This window comes from Rhodamnia argentea, chromosome 3 (genome assembly GCF_020921035.1).
Source record: "Rhodamnia argentea isolate NSW1041297 chromosome 3, ASM2092103v1, whole genome shotgun sequence".
NCBI lineage: Eukaryota > Viridiplantae > Streptophyta > Magnoliopsida > Myrtales > Myrtaceae > Rhodamnia > Rhodamnia argentea.
Genome location: NC_063152.1, coordinates 6,814,249 through 6,828,989, shown reverse-complemented (window position 1 = coordinate 6,828,989; position 14,741 = coordinate 6,814,249). Strand labels below are relative to the sequence as shown.

The 14,741-nt window shown below is 43.6% G+C and overlaps 1 pseudogene; it reads left to right on the top strand.

Annotated features, from left to right (window-relative positions):
• LOC125313994 overlaps positions 1-14,700 on the top strand; it is a 29,396-nt pseudogene extending 14,696 nt beyond the window's left edge.
• Positions 14,701-14,741: the final 41 nt, after the last annotated feature.

Genomic DNA, 14,741 nt, shown 5'->3' with positions numbered 1-14,741 from the left:
GTTTTTAAACACTCAATCAGATAAATATGCCAAATAAAGATCGGGATAAGCACATGCAGATCAAATCTATAATGGCGATATTTAAACAAACAACTTTGACTCGAAGACCGAATTACAACAATATCGGACCGGATTAGACATCGGTCTCCAATCAACGCCAATTTCAGGCTTAAAATTCATATTAGGGGTAAAAAGGTCACAAAAATCATTTTTCTAATTTTCTGAAATTTTTCTGATTTTTTATTGAATTTTTATTTATTTTTTGAATTTTTTATTTTTTATTTTTTATTAATATTTTATTATTTTATTATTAAAGGGAACCGGAACTGGGTCCGGGTTCTCGGGTCCGGGCTTGGACCAGGTCTACGGCCCGATCCCGCCCGGGAGAGGGAACCGGAGTCGGCCCAAGGCAAAAAAAAAAAAAAAAAAAAGCTCGGGCCCACTTTTCTTTTTGACCGAACTAGGCCTAAATTCCTTCCGGCCCAACTTGCAACACCCATGCCAGCACAGCCCCAGCAGCCCTTCTTCATTTCGCCCACGCCAGCCCACTCGAGAAACAACACAAATCAGGCCCAAAATATTATCTTTTCTTTATTCTTCACCAACCCATCCGACCAGCCCAGTTTCCTCTTCTTTCTCTCTTCACCAGCCCATGCAAGTAGCCCAACGCTCAGCCCAGTCTCCTCTTCTTCATTCTCAAAACAGCCCATCCAACTAGAAAGATACTCAAACGCTATCTCGTCGAACTCTTCGATTATATCTTCCAGAAACTCGTGAAATGGGATCAATTTTGGGTCACGAGTCTTCCACTTGCCTTCAGTCCGAAGGATAATGAGGGCAGAGTCGCCATAAACTTGCGCTCTCCGAATTTCCATCCCCACGGCAACCTGTAGCCCGAGAATGCAGGCCTCGTATTCGGCGATATTATTGGTGCACGAAAACAATAACTTGGCGGCAACTAGATAGTGCCTGCCATCCGGGGAGATAAGGACTGCCCCCGTGCCAGATCCGGATAAGTTAACGGCTCCGTCGAAGTACATGACCCATTTTTCTGTAGTAACTAGTAAAACACGGTCATCAAGAGGGTCTATCTCATCTTCCGCTCGCGGTCCCGCAGCATTCTCTGCTAACATGTCTGCTATTGCTCGACCTTTCACCGATTTTCGTGTCATGGTCTGCACATCGAACTCGGAAATAAGAATCTGCCACTTGGCCAATTTTCCAACCAACGTTGGTTTTTCCAGCAGATACTTGATGGGATCACATTCGGTGGTTAACATGATCCGATGGTGAAGGGTATACTGCCGCAGCCTGTGTAATACCCAAACTAAAGCTACGCAAGTCTTCTCGACCTCCGAGTAATTAGCTTCAGAATCGGAGAATTTTTTGTTGAGATAGTATATCGCGCATTCCTTTCCATCCGATGGTCTTTTACGTACTAATACAGCTCCTAAAGACTCCTTGTAGATAGTCAGATAAAGGATCAAAGGTACCCCGGGAACAGGTGGAACTAGAACAGGGGAATGAGTCAGATAATGCTAGATCTTCAAGAAAGCGGTCTGACATTCGATATCCCACACAATCTTTGCATTTTTCTTGAGAAGCTTGAAAAATGGTCCGCGAGTCTCTGACAACCGGGATATGAATCTTGCCACATAGTTCAATCTCCCTAGCAAACTACGAACTTTTCCCACGTAAGACGGGGGTCGCGGCTCGCATATGGCCTTCACCTTGGACGGATCAATCTCAATGCCCCTACTACCGACATGAAGCCCAATAATTTCCCGGACCTTACCCCAAATACGCACTTTGCGGGATTGAGACGTAATCGGTATTTACGTAGGCGCTCGAATAGCTTGCGAAGAATTGCAACATGGTCTTCGCCTGATCTTGACTTCGCAATCATGTCATCGACGTATACTTCGATTTCATTGTGCATCATATCATGGAATAAGGCCACCATGGCTCTTTGATACGTGGCACCTGCATTTTTCAAGTAGAAAAGCATGACTCTATAGCAAAAAGTTTCCCATGGGGTTATAAAAGAAGTTTTGCTTCTGTCTTCTTCTTTCATCCGAATCTGGTTATAACCCGAAAAACCATCCATGAAGGAGAAAAGCTCGAACCCAGCCGCATCGTCAACTAGCACGTCAATATGCGGGAGCGGGAAGTCATCTTTGGGGCTGGCCTTATTTAGATCACGGTAGTCAACGCACACCCCGACTCTCCCGTTTTTCTTCATCACCGGGACGATATTCGCTATCCAATCCAGGTAATGAGCGACTTCAATGAAATCGACTTTCGGGAGCTTCATTACTTCCTCCTCAATCTTTTTAGACAACTCAGGTTTTGTCCTTCTTAACTGTTGTTTCTTCGGCGGTATATCTAGGTTAGTCGGTAGTGCATGTTGCACGATATTTGGGTCCAATCCTGGTATGTCGGTGTACGACCAGGTGAATACATCCCGAAATTCTTGAAGAAGGCTGACCATTCTCGCGGCTTCTGCATCCTGTAACCCCGTCCCGATTTTGGTCTCTCGGATATTGTCTTCAGCACCCAAATTCACCGTCACATTCGGTTCATCTGTCAATGGCTTTGACTCCTCGTGGCGACTCCATTCGATTTCAATCCCTTTTAGATCGTCACTATCGCTGCCCGAGTCCGAAGAATCGTCGCCTGGTGAATCCGAGTCACATGTGCTCTTATCATGAATATGAAGAATGCTATGCCCGAGACATGATGCAGAAACGTTAATTCATTTCAATGACATATAAACAAAAAGCAGAAAAGTGTGTTTTTGAAAACATATTTACAACAACATTTTTCAAATGGGTAAGCCCCGGGAAATACCCTCATATCATCGGGTCATCCGGATTTTTTGAAAAAGTGAAAACTAGGAAACGTGTGAAAGTCCAGTCCTCAGGCTTATACTTAGGCTCATAATCGCATCGTCATGGGACTGGCAGTATACTTTCACACGTCTTTAATAAACATGTGCTCGTTTTATTTAACTGGGAGCCGCATTACAACATGTACTTCCCCCAAGCCAACGGCTCGAGACCTGGGGGTATCCAAAAAACGGTTAGCACATCGAAAACACAGTCCTTGGCGGGAGCAGGAAAAACATATGTACATGACAAAAAATAGACAAACCCACGACCCTACTCTAGAGAGTTAGGGGAACGGGCTGATGACTCCACCTCCTTAGATACGGTGGCACATGTGAAAGGCTCCTCGGGAATGATCTTCCGAGAGTTGATTGGCTTATCTTCAAGAGTCCGTGGTTCAAAGAAGTCGTCAACGTCAATAGGTGTGATGTTGGTGTCGGCAATAAGCTCTTCGAACAGCTGCGCTATCCCTTCTAAGTTGGAGAGGCTTGTGTCCTCTAGCATTCCGGGCGGAAGAGGACAAAGCAGCTTGGGGGGATTTCCGATGGACCGACTACCAAAACCCTCGTCTACCACCAAACGGACAGCATCATCCATACGACCTTCTTGGTTGCCCCGACTTCCTCGACCGTATCAACTACTTCGGAGGGGAAATGAGTAGGGACTAATTGCGGCACGACGCCTGCGTTGAAGCAAACAGACGGTGGGACCGTTGGGTTGGTTGCGAACTCCTGAATATCTAAGTCCGGAAGGACCGTTATCCGGTTCTGCAAGAATGGACTCTGTGGAAGTAAGGTCTTTGTGGCCTTCGTCCTCAAGCTGGTAACTACCTAGATTCTCTTCAATAGTCGGGTCCGCCACAACAGGCTCTGCTATACCGATGAATGTCTCATTCAAATCTAGCATTATTTCGGGGACGATCGCATCATCGGGAGTGACCTCTTCGTTGTCAACAGGCTGTTCTGCTTCAATTAGAGCGATCGCTTCATCGGTGGGCTCCGGAGCGTCGAATTCATCCCCCCACTCGTTCCAATAAGCTCGTGTCTCGGGGATGGGCTCTTCGAAAATCCAAGGCGGGGGTGAACACTTAACTAGAAAATCATATCCATCGCTAGGCCGACCCAAGGTATCCACTATTTCTCCCGTAGCATACGTGTTTCGCAGGAACTCTTGATCCCAGTAATGCCGGTTGCATAGAGAATCGGCTTCTGGGTCATGACCTTCATCTGGATGAGTTGGCGCCATTTCGGGTACAATCGCGTCCTCGGGCTCGGCTAACAAGTTGTCGGGCTCAATCACGACCGTCTCCATGTTTGCCATTATAGACTTGTATGGGCTCGAGTGAACATATATGAGTATTTCAGTCAGTCAATGAACGTAACAAAAACATAACTGAAAGAGATGGAAAAAATTTGGACAAAGTAGAGATTATACTCACAGTTGTTGGTGAATGCTATTTGTTAATGACATAAACACACGCATGCTAATAGTGAGGTTTGACACATAAAGGGTAGGGTAGACTAATGGTTAAAGGCTCCCATCACAACGGAATGATGTACCGCCCCCAAAAACACCGACAAGATAATCGGGTCGGGGCACATATTTCGAGATGATGAGCGGGATCAGAAATGATCGTGCCATTTGCGGACTTGCGTATGGCCCAATCTATTTCTGACACCTCCTAAGGGTTTCCTGGGGTCGCAGTCCGGGTTTGACCACTGGATGTGTGTACAAAAAGTGTAGTGTATGAAAAACATGCATAGTAGGGTATATCAAACACCGCTTCTATATACATATAGAAAACATACATTCCTACGACTCCCTGCAAAACGGATATGTCGACAATCACTCCACCCCTTATAACTCCCAACCCGCAAGAACAACTAATCAAAAAATTAGCAGATTAAGCTGATTTTTCTACCAACACAACAAAATGGTGATCAAGTTAGGAAACAATCAACCGATTATTAAGGCCTAAGTCTTCAGAGGTTTTTATCCTATTTTCCCCAGTGGAGTCGCCAAGCTGACGCGACCTCCCACGAGGGTCCTGCGGGGTTTATAGGTATTGCCATAGATCAATGGCGTGGACTCTCCCAAGTCCTACATCTCGTGACATTGGATTTCTTTTTCCTGATTAGCAAATTAAAATGCTATTAAGAGTCACCACTAGCTTATTGGGGTCGGCTAGAAACCAATCGAGACACGGGAGGGTTATCTCGATTCCTACGCAACCGGAGTTTCTAAGTTCGGAGACTTGTTTACGCTAACTAGATAATTAGCGCCCTTTCGGTACCTAACCAGTTGACATTCCCTAAGGTGACCACACATTCTGCATATCATTCTAAACTTATCATGTATCTAACCAGTACTAAATGATCATGCATAATGTTTTTCTCTCATTTCGTGCAATTACCTATTCATCCTTAACCTAACAATATAGGGAAAGCGATTAACAGATAATTTTTCAAAAGACAGTGTTTTTAAACACTCAATCAGATAAATATTCCAAATAAAGATCGGGATAAGCACATGCAGATCAAATCTATAGTGGCGATATTTAAACAAACAACTTTGACTCGAAGACCGAATTACAACAATATCAGATCGGATTGGACATCAGTCTTCAATCAACGCCAATTTCGGGCTTAAAATTCACATTAGGGGTAAAAAGGACACAAAAATCATTTTTCTAGTTTTCTGAAATTTTTTTGATTTTTTATTGAATTTTTATTTATTTTTTGAATTTATTTTATTTTTTTTATTTTATTAATATTTTATTATTTTATTATTAAAGGGAACCGGAACTGGGTCCGGGTTCTCGGGTTCGGGCTTGGACCAGGTCTACGGCCTGATCCGGCCCGGGAGAGGGACCGGAGTCGGCCCCGGGCGATAAAAAAAAAAAAAAAAAAAACTCGAGCCCACTTTTCTTTTTGACCGAACTAGGCCTAAATTCCTTCTGGCCCAACCTGCAACACCCAAGCCAAGACAGGTCCAGCAGCCCTTCTTCATTTCGCCCACGCCAGCCCACTCGAGAAACAACACAAATCAGGCCCAAAATATTATCTTTTCTTTATTCTTCACCAGCCCATCGGACCAGCCCAGTTTCCTCTTCTTTCTCTCTTCACCAGCCCATGCGAGTAGCCTAACGCTTAGCCCAGTCTCCTCTTCTTCATTCTCAAAACAGCCCATCCAACTAGCCCAAAAGACTCTCTTCGATCTTAATTCGGGCCCAATCTAGCTAGGAAATAGAATAGGCCCAGCTTCCCTTTTTTTCTCTTCCACGCCAGCCCACTCTTGAAATAAGACAGCCCATAAAATAGCCTAAAAAACGTGGGATGGCCTGATATCACTATTCATCATCTTCTCTGTGCATTTGCGGCATGCACCGCAACCCCGATCGCAACTCTGCACCTCCGGCACCCAACGGCTCTGCCGCTTGCCTCGACGCCGCATTTCCGGGACTCGTTCTTCGCGCCGCCACCCCGCCAGACTTCCCTAGGCGCGAACCGGTTCTGCTCGAGCCGGTGTTACCGTTCTTTGACATTCGCGTCGCCTCCGCCCAAGCTCGAATCTTTTACGTTCACCCTCGCATCGCCTCGGCCCGAACTCGCGGTCGCCTCTGTTCGGACTCGTATCGCCTAAGTTCGGACTCGCGTCGCCTAAGTCCAAACTCGCGTCGCCTAAGTTCGGACTCGAGTCGCTTCTGCACTTGTCGGGGCTCGCTCATCGTACTTTTGGCGGGTCACGCTCCAACGGGCCTTCTCACCAAAGACGCTTAGGTCCGCTCAAGATGCCACTACCTATAGACGGCCCCCAAACTCTGCTCTTCCTTGCCCGCTCGGTTGGTCTCGCATCTACCCGCACGAGTCCCTTTTTTTTTTTTTTTTTTACGGAGTAAAACAACCCAATAGGACCTTACCCAAAAAAAAAAAACAACCCAATAGCCTCCGCGAGGTGACGTTTGAACCAGTCCAACTTCGGTAGGGTCTTCCGCGGATCAGAGACTTTCACTAGCGATCTCCCGAGGAATAGCTCGACGCTAAACCGGCGGCCTTCATACTCGACACGAACCGCCGAATCGACATCGCTCTCAACCAGCAAATGGCGTGTCAAAGGTAGAGCTAAACTCACCCACATAAGCAACTCATGCAAAACTAAAGCGGAGGCCGAGGATGGGGGGAAGGTTGGCAAGCTTTCAACAAAGGCTTGAGACTAAACTCCATAGCAATAATCAACAACAAATAAACTTGAAGGAAAGCAAAAGCACCAACAATAGCAGGTAAAAAAAAAGCAAAGAAGAACAAGGGTTGCCGATCTTTGGGTTCGAACGGCGCAAAGGGTGGAGGGAAGTAGGGCTTACCTGTTCGTGGGAGAAGAGCTTTGGCCGGACTCTCACTGGAACAAGAAATACGTTGGCTGTGGATGCACCTCCCCTCACTCTCTTCTCAAAGCCCAACCTGCAATTTTAACTCTCTCTCCCTATTCTTTTGTTTCCTCCTCGTCATTTTTTGTTGCTCAACCGAACCTTCTTGCTGGAGCCGAACCTCTAGCCTGCCCACTACTCCTTGCTTTATACTCTTCTTGCCTCCTTCCCCAAGCTTGCTTGTGCGGATGGGCGTGAATTCCGCCCGATGTAGACGTGGATTGGTTAGTAATCACGTGAAGTGTGCGGTGAAAATCTGAATAACGTGCGTGTATGCAAGTGACTTAAATGGTAAGAATGAGGGAGAGGTTCGGATGGGCTGTTGAACACAAGAAAAATTGGGCCAAAGCAACAAAAGTCATAATTGGGCTTGAAAAGAGGACAAAGGGGGAGACCAGCTCATCGAGGGAAAAGAAAAGGGCCCAACCGGGCACGTGGACGGGCCGCCAGCGAAGGCCTATCCGCGAGGCTCCGGGCCTAGCAAGCCGGATCCATTTTTTAAATAAAAGTAAAAATAAAATGTAAAATATAAAAATAGAATAAAATAAAAAATAAAATTTAATTAATTTTTTTTTACTTTATAATAAAACAAGAAAATATGCATATTCAACAACTTGACATTTTTTATATTTTACAAAAATATAAAATAAAATAAAATTAGTGATTGTCAAAATTAGGTGTCAACAAACGTCCTTGAGAGAGAAGCAACCCTTCGTAGTAAGGGATAGCTTCTATTCCAAGGAAGAAGTGTAGTCGGCCGAGATCCTTAATAGAGAATTACGTAGACAATTGCTTTAATATTGAACCGATGGTAAAAGGTGCATTACTCGTAACTAGAATGTCATCAACATAGATCAAAAAATAAATGACATCAGTGCCTCTTCGATAGATAAATAATGATGGATCTGTTTGTGATGCCGAGAATCCCAAATGAAGCAAAAATTGAGAAAGTCATTGGAACCAAGCTCTCGGAGCTTGCTTGAGACCATATAGCGAACGTTGCAACTTGCAAACATAATCACGACGAGTTGTGTCCATAAACCCAGGGGGCTGCTCCATGTACACCTCTTCAGAAAGAACTCCATGTAAGAAGGCATTATGCACATCCAGTTGTCGCACTTGCCACCCTTGAGAGACAAGAAGAGACAAAATAGAACAAACAGTGGTAATTTTCACAATTGGACGGAAGGTTTATGTATAATCCAAGCCTTGTTGCTGATGAAAACCCTTAGCAACTAGGCGAGCTTTATAACGCTCAAGACTACCATCCGCTTTGCGCTTAACTCTGTAAACCCACTTACACCCAACGAGATTCATGGAAGAAGTGCGAGGGACCAAAGACCATGTTCCATTTTTCAACAATGCATTAAATTCATTGTTCATAGCTGCACGCCACTCAAGGATTTTGTTGGCTTAGGTGAATGAGGTTGGTTCCGTGATGGGGACGGTGACGGTATTAATTTGAGGTGGACGAGACCGAAGTTGCATGGTGTGGGTGCGTGTTGGTTTAGGTGGTGGCAGTGGTGGTGGTGGTGGAGAGGTTGATGTAGAGGTGGAATGATAAAGATCATGGAGGGGTCTAGTTCTTAAGGTAGGGGAGGTGGATGAATCAACATTAGATGATACCGCGGGAGCCGGTGTAGGAGCCTGTGTTCCTACTATTGTGTTGGAAGGAACGCCAATCGGAGCCGAAGCCCATGGTACTAGAGTAGGTGCATGAAGGAAAGAGGTAGGTGCTGGACCGAGAATAGAAGGAGTTACAAAGGGAAAGCATGTTTCATCAAAACGAACATGTCAGACAATATATAAATGATTGATGATGGGGTCAAGGCAGCGATACCACGTATGAGAGGGACTGTATCCCAAGAAAATACAAGGAAGAGAACATAAATCCATCTTATGGGAGTTATAAGGACGTAGATATGGAAAACAGCGACACCCAAAGATTTTTAAAAAGGAATAATCCGTAGGGTGATTATAACCCATTTGAAAAGGGGAGATGCGATTAGTGACCTTGGACGGCATCCGATTGATGAGGTAAACCGTCGTTTTGAATGCGTAGTGCCAGTATCGGTGAGGGACAGAGCCATGAGCTAATAATGTTAAACCGGTTTCAACTATATGCCTATGACGACGCTCAACCGCCCCTTATTGTTCATGGGTATGAGGGGTAGAGAGGCGATGAGAAATACCAACTTTTAAGAAAAAGGATGGAAGGGTACGAAATTCCCCCCCGAATCTGTTTGAACAGCTTTTATTTTTCGTGAAAAATGACGTTCGACAAGAGCTTGAAAAGTGAGAAAAACAGAGTAAACTTCCGACTTTGCTTTAAGAGGATAAAACCAAATAAATTTTGTGCAATCATCAACAAAAATAACGAAATAGCGATAACCATCAATTGAAACAAAATGAGAAGGACCCCAAACATCACTATAAATTAAATCCAATGGAAACAAACTACGAGTTGAAGACAATCCTAAAGATCGACGACTAGCCTTGCCTAATTGGCAGGCTGTACATAATTGACTTAACCGTGTGGACTGACATGACAAATTATTCTCTTTGACCATAAACCATAAGAGATGCTCATGGGGATGGCCAAGACGTTGATGCCAGCCATCCATGGAAGTCCGTTCAGCAATACCGGCAGTAGGCATTGAAGGTCGTTGCGGTATGGTATAAAGACCACCATTACTCGCGCTCGAAAGATGAACCGCCTTGGTCACTAGATCCTTAACAACAAAGTGGGTGGGATAGAATTCAAAGAAGACATTATTGCCGCTTGCAAATTTTTGAACCGAAAGTAAACGCTTAGAAATATCTAGGACATGAAGAACATTAGCTAAACGTAAAGAAAGATTTGAAGTAGAGGAGGGAATAAAAGAAGTACCAATATTCGTGATTTTCAGACCCTTACCATTTCCCACATGTAGTTGATCCGATCCATTATAAGCTTCGTAGGAAGAGAGAGATTGTAGATCGGGCGTGACATGGTGGGAGGTACCCGTGTCGGGATACCAAGGTAGGTTGTTGGCAGGTGAGGGTAAAAGAGGGGGAGAGACATGACTTAGGTTTGCATTGTGAGAGTAAGAGGGTTGAAAAGATGATGTATACGAAGGGGTACGTGTAGGGGGCGGGTAATAAGGCATACTTGGAGGACGATAGTAGCATGTGGCAGCGGTGTGATTTGTGCGTTGACAGATTAAACACCATAGTCGACCTTGTTGAGCACCACGAGCACCATGACCACGGCCAAAGCAACCACCGTGACCCCCACGACCTCTGGATTGACCACGGCCGGAGAAAGAGGAACCAGAATGGGAGGAGGCAGAAGTAAAGGAATCTCGTTGAGCAGAGTTGGCTGTAGCAAAGTTAGCATGAGAGGAAGGCTCAGAGATCCGCAACTTTTGAAAAACCTTAATACTCTCGTGACTAAGGAGAAGGCCTTGAAGATCCGTAAACGAGATTGGTTCAGAACGATCAAGTAATGTAGGAACAATATCTTGGAGATCATATTGGAGACCACGAAAGATGTGGACGTTGAAATCCTCCGGTTCAAGAGGCTTGCCTGCAGCACCCATCTCATCGGCAATGGTTTTAGCACGTTGAAGGAAATCAATAACTAATTCGTCATGTTTTTGCTACGGACGTTGAAGACCGAGATGAAGAGACAACATTTGTGTAGCGGAAGCTAAGCCAAAGGAAGCATTGAGAGCATCCCAGATGGCTTTGCTAGTTGTTTACCCAGAATGAGAGGTAAAGTCGATTCCGATAGGGATGCAATTAGAAGACTCATGATGGAAGCATCCTGTTGTTGCCAAAGAGCTGCTTGGGCTTCATCGGAGGGACACAATTTAGTCCCATCGACATAACCATAGAGATTTTGCCCCTTGAGAAATGGGACAACTTGTGCTTTCCATAACAAGTAATTGGATGAATTGAGGCGTAGAGAAAGGAAGTGGTGAGCAGATCCAAATGGAGGAAGTATAGAAGAAGGGTTTGTGGCGGGGGTGGCGTCGTTGGAGTCAGCCATGCTAATCACCGTTGTAAAAAAAAAGGAGGTAGAAGAAGAAGAAGAAAGCTAGGGTTGAAAAGAGGCATGAGCCTTAGATGGCTCCGATACCATATTGAAGCGGGAATCGTTGTGTTTTTCATTAAGCTTTAAAGGGGTATTTATATACCCAAGAGTACAATCCAAAGGATTTACTAGCAAGGAATAAAATACAAAACTTTCCTACTTCTAAAGATACAATTCCAAATCTTCCGAAATCGAGAGCGCAATATTTGGTTGATAATATTCAAAGATACGATTTCAAATCTTCCAAAATCGAGAGCGCAATATTTGGTTGATAGTAAGATAACTCAATTTCAAACTTAAATAATCATGGTATTAATTATCATAATAAATTAAAGCGATGTTATCATAACTAATAATTACAATTCATTTCAAAAGCTGTTAATAATCCATAACCTGTAACTATGTATTCTTGTTCTAAAATAGTCAATTTTTCTATGATTTATGATCTTTAGCATAATATGAATAGAAAACAATGCAATATTATATGATATTAGGATTTAACATATAATTAAGAATGATTAAAAAAATTTAAGCTTGGTGATGTTATTAAGAAATTATCTACTCAATATTAGACTCCATTTGTTTCGCAAAAAATGAGTGATTTGGAAAAAAAAAATTCAAAAAATAATTGCATGTATCATTTGAAATAAACGGTCAATGAAAAATATTTTCATTACCGATAGAAATTTATATCTAAGTATTTGTGTAAACGATGAAAATAATTTATGCTCATTAGTTTTTGTAAGCGATAAAAAAGATCATTTTGGGAAAAATAAATTTAAAATTATTTATTTTCATGAAATAAATAGAGCCTTAATTTCGAGTTTAGTTTATTATCATTTATTCCCATTTTATTTCAGTGCTCTTTAACGAACTCGAAAGGGGGAAGGTTCGACGAAGCCAAAACTCAAGAAAACTGTCACGGCTCGTGCTCGATGCCCTTCTACACCTATGTAGCATCGGTGTGCGAGAAAGCCTTATCTTCTGAGCTATATAGTTGTGGAGTCCGAGCTAATCACACATCTTAGAAATGCTTCGTAGTGACTCTGTCATCTGCATATCCCTTTGCATTTTCAATTGCAATTCTGGGGGGAACAAGTAAGGTTAACATTCAATTTTGAAGACTCTTAATTTCCTCGTGTTAAAGGTCCATTCTAATTCTTCTTGAAACTTTCTTTTGAATTCGTACATTACTTTTTACCTTCTATTGTTGAAAGAAATCAGCATTTGGAGATTTTGGTTATACTCCACCAGAATTTCAGAATGTACGTGGTTGGTTGCTTAGTTATTTTTGCTGTTATCATAAACGATTTAGTATGTTGGAGCTAGTCTCTTTACCTAGGATTTATAGCATTTCAAGTCTAATAAAGTTTCGACCCGCATCCCCTGTTCATGTGTAGAATATTTGCTGCTTATAACAAATCCGTTAGAGTGTTTGACTTACATCGTCCTGGTTGGGATTTTGAGAAGCACTCAAAACTTCAAGGAAACAAAGAAGGTTGGACGGCCGAGTTTTTCTGTTTTATTTTGCATGCAAAGTAAGATAACAGATCTCCTCAATGTTTTGGATTTCCATGCGTATTGTCATCCAAGATAACATCACGATCACAAGATACCAAGGAAGAATTGAGTATCTTACCCTCTATTGCTTTTATGCGGGTATGATATCTGCCATTGCTTTCTCTCCAGCTCACGATCACAAGATACCTCGTTCCCTTCCTAAAGCCGGACTACTGCAATCGACAGAGAAGATAACATGGAACTCTTATACATCTTACATGGTCAACAAGATGGGGTTACCCATGTGATGGTTATTTCTCAAGAAATTATAGGTGATAAGCTTGCAATTCCGGGTGTTATTTTCGAAAGATGGACGAAAGGTTGAATGCTCTAAACCTTCTCTTTTCCTGTCCTTGGGAACAAATACAATTAGGGGTGAGTGGTTCCCGGTTGGGTTCGGTTCCCATCAAAAATCGAGAACCGGACCGGTGGTCCCGATTCCCACTTTTCAGAATCGCGGACCGGACCGGCCACCCTCGGAACCGGGAACCGGACCGGACCGACGGCGGTTCTAAGGATTTTCGGTCCGCGGTTCCGAAAAGTGGATACACACTTTGATAGAAGACGCGATCGAGGTCGAGGAAACAAGGGTCGGTGTACCACGAGCTCGATGAAGTCAAGGTCTCTTCAATTGGCAGCTCTGGATCGAACCCTAAATGACATAAACCTAAACAACAAGTAAACGTTAGGTTTGTTTAAAAAAAAAAATTTAAAAAGGACCGGTCCGGTCCGGGCGGTCCGGTTCGGTCCTAGGCCCCGGAACCAGGAACTGGACCGCCCGATCACCGATTCCAATTTTAGGAATTGGGAACCAGACCGGATCCCCCTAAAATCGAGAACCGGACCATCGATCCCGGTCCGGTCCGGGCAATCCCGGTCCGGGCAATCCTGGTCCGGTCCGGGCGGTCTTTTTTGCTCATCCCTAAATAGAATGACTCTCTACTAGTCTCTCTCCCTCTCTCCCATGCAATGGCGTGTGATGGTAACATTTTAATTGGACATTTCCAGAGTTTTTGTTGTCAATTAATCGGATAAAAGTTGGAGAAAATTACTTTGTGATGTTGAGTGATTGAATTCGTCGTTGCCTCTAAGGTATGCGAATTTATTCCGTCTGCTTCTAATAGTGATTATCATGGGAAGATATCATTTTTTTTTTCTTTTCACGTCTTCGACTTTGCTTGAATGTTCTTTGGCGTAATGCAAAGTCCCATCAGATTGGATATACCCAAATATCGAGCCGGATATAAAGTCCCAACAACAAAGGACAAGATAAACGTGGAAAGCTTTTCTCTAAGGTGGAAGGGAATTTGCTTTGGGGTTTGAGTTGAGGGTGGGGATTGTGGCGGAAGCGGAAAAGAGTGTGCATGATCCTCTGCCCTGTTCTTTCCAGACACGGTGACCTAACAAGTGAGAAGACACTAACTAACATGGGATATGAACCCGGATAAGATAGGAGAACACTTCTAATTCTTACATGTACTAACTCTCCAAGTTGAATGGAACAGTATTGTCGTATCAATTCTGTCTTCATCTCGTGATCAAACACAGTCTTAAGTTCCCAATTTGTGAGAAAAACCACTGGAGCATTTTGGATGGACTTAACATTCACGAATCATGAGCAAACATTCATTAAGCGTTATTTCTACATTAGGCATGTTTGTCTCCGACAATGTCTCTTCTTAAATTTCTTGTAGGACCCTTTCATCATGTGCTGGGGTGTTCGCAAGGCTGTGTATGTTGTCTACAATTGAGTGTTGTTTTCTAGGGATAGCAAAGCTTCTATTTCCATCCA